This window comes from Pteropus medius, unplaced genomic scaffold (genome assembly GCF_902729225.1).
Source record: "Pteropus medius unplaced genomic scaffold, Ma_sr-lr_union100, whole genome shotgun sequence".
Classification (NCBI taxonomy): domain Eukaryota; kingdom Metazoa; phylum Chordata; class Mammalia; order Chiroptera; family Pteropodidae; genus Pteropus; species Pteropus medius.
In genome coordinates, this window is record NW_024346667.1 from 18464607 (window position 1) to 18473022 (window position 8416).

The 8416-nt window shown below is 42.4% G+C and overlaps 1 pseudogene; it reads left to right on the forward strand.

The window, feature by feature from the left end:
• The first annotated feature begins 1055 nt into the window (after positions 1 to 1055).
• LOC120613575 (uncharacterized) lies at positions 1056 to 1174 on the forward strand (annotated as a pseudogene).
• Positions 1175 to 8416: the final 7242 nt, after the last annotated feature.

Genomic DNA, 8416 nt, shown 5'->3' on the forward strand with positions numbered 1-8416 from the left:
ATAATAAATCTACATTGATTCTTTCAAAAGAGCTCATTTCTGCGACTAAAAAATGAAAAACAGATGGTAAATATTTGCCTGAATTGGGAAGAAAAAAAAAAAGAACCTGAGTCCAAGAGACCTAAGTTCAGTTCCTTTTACTTTTAATCACCAAATGCTGCCTCTCCAAAGTGTTATTTCAATGCCTCGATTCCACAGAAAGAAAGTGACTTCAGCCTTAACATTTCAGATCTTTGGATTTGATAAGAAAAGAGATGCCTCTGGGCCTGGATCCACCCAGCTGCTCTTTGTATTAGTTCAAGAATTTACAGTTAGTTCCTAGACACCAAGAGGTCATGGTATAGAGAAAAGATGGTAAATTTTGCTCAGCATAAAAGCCTTATATAAATCATGGCATCTTTTTTTGGAAACCAGTATTAACAGCCATCCTGACAGGTATGCATTTTAAAAGCGTTCTTGACAGCTGTTAATAAGGAGAATGAGTACATAAAAGGAAGAACACCCTAAAACGGTCAGAGCATGCTCAGGAGAATGACAGTAAAATGACTGCAAACGTGTGTTGTAGTTCAAGACAGTCGCTATAGGAGAGAAGGCACATATTTCGGTGGCGGTGCCATTTGCAGGTGTTTGGGTGACTATTCTGAATCTTTTTGGGCCACTTTAAGAGACTTATAAAAAATCAATTTAATCATTTTCTTCTCAGTCTTTGTTCTTTGTGACCAAAAAGCATTTATATAGCTCAGTGTATCATCAGATTTGGTTCCAAGTGACTTTTAGGTGTTTCCCATTTTTGACAGCTATCTTAGACAGACAGTCGACCCTGAACAACACACGTTGGAACTGCACAATTCCACTTATACATAGATTTTTTTCCAGTAAATATACGGTCAGCCCTTTCTACCCCCAGGTTTCATACTGATGGTTGAGAATCCACAGATGCAGAGGGCCGGCTGTGCGCATTGTTCTACACTATCTTATATAAGGGACTTGAGCACCTGTGGATTTTGGTATCCGTGGGGGTCCTGACACCGAGGGATGACCGTAAAGTTATATGTGTCTGCGGCCATGCCACCCTGAACGTGCCCGATCTTGTCTGATCTCGGAAGCTAAGCAGGGTCAGGCCTGGTTAGTACTTGGATGGGAGAGCACCTAGGAAGACCAGATGCTGTAGGTGTTAAAAAAAAAAAAGTTATATGTGATTTTCAACTGTGCAGAAGGTTGGTGCCTCCATCCCCCAAGTTGTTCAATGGTCAACTGTATATCTATTGAGACAGCTTCTAAAAATGGGTTTCTTTACTGAAACAATTCCAAAATGAAAGTTCCAAGGTATTTTGCATCTGGAATGTAAGCCATGTGTTGGCTCCCAGTGTTCCTACCCTGAACAAAAAAGCCATTGGAAGCTTCAGATTATGGGATTTTGTTAAAGAATTGGTTGCAGCATATTACAGACCATATACTTTAGCTGTGCTTTTAAGAGTGGAATAACGTCACCAATCTTCTCCAGAATTTTGCTTTCATTACTTAATTACAATTTTCATTTAAATGAGCTATTTCTCCAGGATGTTTTCCAACAATAGTGTCACATCCAGTTACACTCCAGGTTCGTAATAAATAAAGGCTTACTAACTTAGGAAGGCTGTTGTTATTGTTAAACAGACACTGGAATGTAACCAAAGATTGCAGGGGAATAATCTCTCAAAAAGTCAAGCGACCACAAGAAAACTGACAGGCCAACAGAGGAAAAATGCTTCCTAAAAGTAAATATCGGATAGCGATGGCATCCGTGCTATCCTTTTGTATTGGTCTGTTCTGGCTGTCACAACGACATACCACTGACTGCGTGGCTTAATAAAGTCATTCATTTTTTTTCAGTACTGGAGGCTGGAAAGTCCAAGATCAAGGTTCTAGCAGGGTTTGGTTTCTGGTGAGGGCTCTCTTCCTGGCTTGCAGAGGACAACTTTGTCCTCACGTGGCCTTTCTTCTAAGTTTACATGGAGGGAGCGAGTCCTGGTCGTCCTCTTCTTACAAGGACACCAGCCTATCTGATTAGGCCCTACCCCTACAACCCCATTTAACTATTATCACCTCCTCACAGATCCTGTATGCGGATACCGTCACATTGCGGGTTAGGGCTTCAAGATATAAATTTGGTGGGAACACAGGCATTCAGTCCATAACACCCTTCCTTCTGAACAGTAAAGTCATTTTGGGGGTGTCAAGACATAGGTTAGAGCAAAGAACAGTGAGGCTAAACTGTCAAGCGAAGGGATCTACTAAAAGTGATGTCCAAGTTAGTGCCATGAAGGTCAGAACAAAAGTCAGAATCTGAGAAAGAATCAGAAGCAGCACACAGATGTTGAGCAGGAGAAACGAAGCAACTAAGTTCAATTTCATTCCCTGTTTGAAAACTGATAAAGTGAAAGAAAAAAAAAATCCACCAGGACTGAGAAGAGTGAGGCTTAAATATCTACCACCACTGTACACCACTGCTCCCGAGAAGGCCTGGCAAGGACTTGCCATAATTGTAGAGCTCTGTGCCTTCAGCTCCCTGGTTGTTGTCTTCTTGGCAGCCAAACTGGGTCTCTACCTCCCTTGTCTCAATGAGTGACTCTCAACCTGGTCCAACTTTATGTCTTCCTGGTGTTCCTTCTGTTATCTTCCAAAACACAAGTCCATTCTGGGAATAATTTACAAGGTTAATGTTCTGAGTTACCTGGATCCTCTAGGTCAGCGGCCTCCAACATTTTTTGGCACCAGAGACCAGTGTTCCTATGAGAATCTCATGCCTGATGACCTAAGGAGGAGCTGAGGCGGTGATGCTAGCGCTGGGGAGCGGCTGCAAACACAGATGAAGCTTCGTTGGCTCACCCACCACTCACCTCCTGCTGTGTGGCCTGGTTCCTAACAGGCCACGGACTGGTACCAGTGCATGGCCTGAGGGTGGAGATCCCTGCTCTAGGTCCTCTGTCAGAACTGAAGAGACCTAGCTTCAATCTCACTGGCATTCCGCTTCCCCCGTTGCCCATAGAGACGCCCTTTCTGTAGTTGAAGAATCTGCCATTGTGTAACCCTTGGTGGTAGCTAAGAGGTCATCTACCATGGAAGCCACAAATTTGGACAATTGTGTTCTCGGGCTCTGGCAGCTACAGCCTGCATGTAGGAGTAGGCCTCAGCCACTTAGATGATCCCGCAAAATTAGGCTCCAGAGTGATGCAAGGAATCAGGGTACCCCTAAGGGAGCCTCCCTGGCAGTGGCGTCAGTAGCAACCTGGCTATAGCCTCAACCTGGGCACGCTCTAGGGCTCGGCCTCCCTGTTCTCCTTTCTCTGATGCATCGTTTCTATTTCCTTCAGCTTCCCTGTCCTTTCTGTGAGTTTTCCGATACCCTTATAATTAAGTCTATTTCTGTTTAAACTACCCAGAGATGATCTGTTTGCAATTAAGAAGTGCACACCTATCGTTCTGAGGTTGGAATGGAAGTGGAATTCTAAGCCAGAAGAATTATCAAAAATTAAGTATAACAGCAAACATTGAGTGAAAAAGCCAGGTGTGAACTTGATTGGGAACCAATTAAAATATAAATGAAAAATAATCCCCAAGCAATTTTTTTTTCTGTTGCCCCCAAGGCTTTCTACAGGTCAGGTAGACTTTTTAACAATTTTTTTTTTTTTTTAAACGCAGACTTAAAACAGTCCCTGAATCTGAATCTCCTCGTTTAAGAAAGGCATCCCTTTTTGATTTGCTTGGCTAGTTCCTGAAGCCAGCTCTCTGCAGTGTCTCACAGAGGCCAAACAACTTTAAAATGAATACAGATCACTTCTAGAGTGCAAAGCTCAGCCAAGTTTTGAGAAGTAATTTATTCACAAACTCATGTGTTCCATCAAGTGGATGCCCAAGGGTCTCTTTTATACCATGTGTGTCAGGAACAAATAGGCTTCAGTGGATTCCAGAAAACAAAGACATTTTTGGGAACAATTATAGGGAAACATTCCAAACTTTCTAGCACCACAGGGCCTAATTTGCTACTATATAGAATTTCAGCGATCCCAATCTTAGAGTTTTACAACACCTGCTGGTACAGCATCCAGCTTTCTCTGAGTTGATAAGTAGGGAAGCGAGGATGTTGTACTGAGAGCTGGGTCATTAGGAAACGTGGGAAAAAAGAGATGTTTTGGTCTTTCTCTCAGAAATGAGCCCACACAAAACAGCATGAAATGTCTACATTTTCACACGAACTAATTAAAACTACTTGAGTCTTACCTCATTAGACCGATTTCATCTGAGCTAAACATATGCAGAGACTCTTATAGTCAACACGATTAAAATAATACTGGATATGAGGCTAGTGTAATTGCCAGCTTTGTAGATGGGCCTCTCTTTATCTAATAAACACTTGTGTTTCCTACTTAACTTGACCACTGATTAGATGAAGGGCTTAGACCCAAAGGTAAATATAAAAAGAATTGCATTGCAGGTCATGAGTGGACCAAGTGGATCAATAGATGCTAATTTGATTATAAAATTAAACGATCAAGCCAGTTTCTGTTTCTACTTCTCTCATCATGATTTTCATTTTCATTTTCATTTATGTTGTAAAATAGCAATTAAAAATTACCAAGTTCCTCGTGAAGATTTCTGGATGCCATTAGCAGACTGGGCATATGACATTGGTATTTGGCATTGTGTGCTCTCTCTCCGCTCCCCCAACCCCCATTGTGAGGACACAGCTAGAAGGCAGCTACTGGTAAACCAGGCACTAAATCTGCTGGCACCTTGATAATGAACTTCACAGCCTCTAGATCTGTGAGAAGTATATGTCTGTCATTTAAGCCAGAGAGGACTAAAACAAATTGGAATGGAGCTAAATCCTTGTAAGGACAATGCTGGGCCTTTCGCCCCTGACTTACTTTGCCTCACAGCTCTGGCTTCACAGTTCTCCTCCTGGCTGACTGCCTACCAGGGCTTCTCACTGTCAGTGTCTTCCTCGTTCTTGTCTGCTCCCTCCCCAGTTCGACCGAGTACTCCACTCTGGCATCTGGCATCTGGCTCTGGCATCTGGCTTTCCTCGTTGCTTGGAACATTTCTCATTCTCAAATTCTGGCCTCTCATGCTGTCTGATGTTCCTGCCACTGCAGATGATTCTGACGCCATTTCTGAGTGATGATCACACAGTCTGTAGTAATAAACTATTCTACTGTATCTTAGAATCATTGCTGTACAGTCATATTATAATAAGGCCCTATAGGTAACTGAATCCCTGTGGATGAGGCTGTGATATATGTGACTCATGCTAAATACTGTGCATCTCAATGGATTGTGTTAAGTTAGCCTTAACATAAGTATCTCTTAAATGATACATTTAAGAGACATTTTTGCTGACTTGCAATAACAGGCTCCCCAACCAATCTTCCTCCTAGAGCATATTTGAATTTTCAATAAATAAGTTAAAATACTACTTTAAAATACTTGTCTCTTGAGCACTCTTTTATAACTGCCATAAATCTGACAAGAAGTTTGCAGGAAGAGAAAGTGGTCACCTCAGCAGCTCTACAATACATACCTTGTATGGCTCCTTATTTGCCATATCTGTGGGCATATTCTTAGCCACCCTAAGGCTAAATTTCTTCAACTGTGAAGTATTCTAAAAATCCTAATGACACACCTCATAACACTCTTAAAAGAGATCACACAGGATAGTTTGAAAAGTATTTTTACAAAATGAAATGCTGGAAAGCAAAATACCGTTCAGAAGGGAAATAGACAAAGGAGCAATAATTGCATTAGGATAAGTCATGTTCTTTCCATACAAGATCAAATACAAGATCTGACACACAGTGCAGCAGCTTCTCATTCCAGAGTCTCAGAGTTGAGCAAGGAGTTGGATTCCTGGGAAGCAAGACTATGGAATGAACCCAGCACGGGAGAGAGATCTGGCCTCTGCTCAGAACTTACTGATAAAACATCTCCAGGGGAGTTTTACGTAGCGGTCTTCTGTATCCACCCTGACTGCAAGAAAGCTGTTGTTCACTGTGAACTTGGACTTGTGAGTCTGTCTCCTCACGTGCTGACCTTTCTATGTTGCTGTCTCTGATGCTGTTGGGCCACAGCCACAATGAGACTGAAAAAATCTGTTCGATGTGGTCCACTGTATTCACAAGTGCTTTGCAGTTGGCAAAACACTCACATCCATTCTTTCCTCTAAATCTCAGGGCAGCTCAGCAGTTAAGCAGAGAGATAAAGTCACAGGGACTCAAAGGACAGGCACAGTGGCCCCTACCTTGCCCAGGATGCCACAGAGAGTCAGCAGTGATGGATCTAGGTCCCCTGATTCCCACTTCACTGCCATTTCCCCCATGCCTCCCTCATTTTAAGTTGAGCATGTTCTCTCTTCCTAGGGGTCCAGAAAAGGGACTTTCCCCTTTATTTTTCAAAGAGACATGGGCTGTTTTTACTTTCTCAGCTTCTCTTCTTTTAGTGGGGAAATACCCTTTCTCTATTTTTGTTGGTTCTGATGTCATCAAAAGGTGAGCTCAAATTCTCCACAGCTGGGACAGAGCCTGAATAGGTGACTTGCCTATGGAAACTGAGAGATGACAGGATTTCTACTATTTACCCGAAAAAGAGAGCTGACCCATTACTACTATTGAGATCCCCAAACATCTCTGGTGCTGTCCTTTTTCAGGCCAAGAATTCATATTTTGCTTAAATTAGCCAGACTACACTAACCTAACTGTAACAACTCCATTAATGCCATTAGTCAACATCACTAGGGGAGAAAAAAGCCTTGAATTTTAAGTCCTAGCAAAGCAAAACAAACGAACTCTAGTTTCTGGGAAACATGTCAAAAAATATTTTCCTTGTAGGCAGGAAGATCTTTTTCAAGATTTGCCTATGTGTGCAAACATGGCCTGGCATCAGTAATCGAAGCTTATGTAGGTCCTACAGTGTCGGCAGAAAAGTCCTCACCAATCTTTAGGGGCATAGTAACACTTTTCAAATAAATGGTCACTTGTGGAAGTGCAAATACTTATTAAACATCTTCATTGTCTCGATTAGATGGATCTAAACAGGCTTCTGAGCCTAGATTGACTAGCATCTCAGGGGATCTTAAATTACTACCTTGCCAAGCATTTTCAAAAACACATTATGTTCTCCGAATTCTATTTGGCCCAAAGGGTTGGCATAGGTTCAGTTTTTCTTCCTTTGCTCTTGGAAATCTTCCCCTTCCTCCCAGTGCTAGTCTTAAGCAAAAATGAGAACCCAAGAAAATGTACATTTTTTTTTCCTCCCAATTCAACCCCTCACTTGGGCCATCACCACTTCCCAGCACACCCCCGGCCCTCATATCACAGCTTGCTTCCAGCAAAGAAGACAATATCCATTATTTATTTTACAGGGCACATTTATATTAGGGTTACCTATCCAGGGTATTAGCATGCTCACTTTCAGCTATCGGCTGGCAAGTGAAGAAAACATTGTGAGGGATGGTGCTGGCACGAAGAAATCATACTTCTTTATTTACGGCCAAAGCTGATGTCACCTTCAGAACTAGCCTGAGAATACGGCATCTGAGTGAAACCATCATGATCTCTTTACATACAAAGATCCTTACCCCTACCCTCCAAAAAGAGAAAAAGCCAGAAGCATATTAAATTAGGTTTCCTCGAGACCTACTCTAGGTTTTTTTTAAAGGACAAAGTTGTTTTCATGGCAAGAGCAGAGAGGCTCAACTAAGAAATAGAAGAATGAGGCAGACGACTTGGGTTCGAGTCCTCTCTCCTGTCCATGCGAGCAAACCATTTATGCCTTTGAGAACCACGGGACTCAGAAACATTTACTTACTCAATCACAGGTATATTATAAAAGGCTAGAACTCAGGATTGGCTGGATGGAAGACATGCATAGGGCCAGGTGGAGGATGGGCACGGAGCTTCCATGTTCTGTCCCAGTGAATCGCCTCATGTTCACCAACCAAAAAGCTCTCCAGTGCCGTCCTTCTGTTTTTTATACAGAGCTTCATTACATAGGCATGATTGATTAAATCATTGGCTCTTAGTGATTGATCTCAATCTCCAGACCCTCTCTCCTCTCCAGAGATTGGGGTGGGGAAGGGGAATGAACTTTCAACCCTCTAATTACCTGGTTGGTTCTCCTGGCGACCAGCATCCTTCCAGCTTAGCTTTCTAAAAGTCACTTCATTAACAAATTCCAAGGGTTTTAGGAGCTCTGTGCCACAATCTGGACAAAAGGCACACAAAAACTTCTCATTATAAATTACAATATCACAAGGACTGACTCATCAAAAGTACCACACTGAGGCAAATTTTTAAAGATGAATATTTTGACTTTGGGTCCCCTGAGATAGTCTTAGAGCCCCTTAAGTCATGTTGTCCTGCTGCCCTGGTGGGGGCATGAT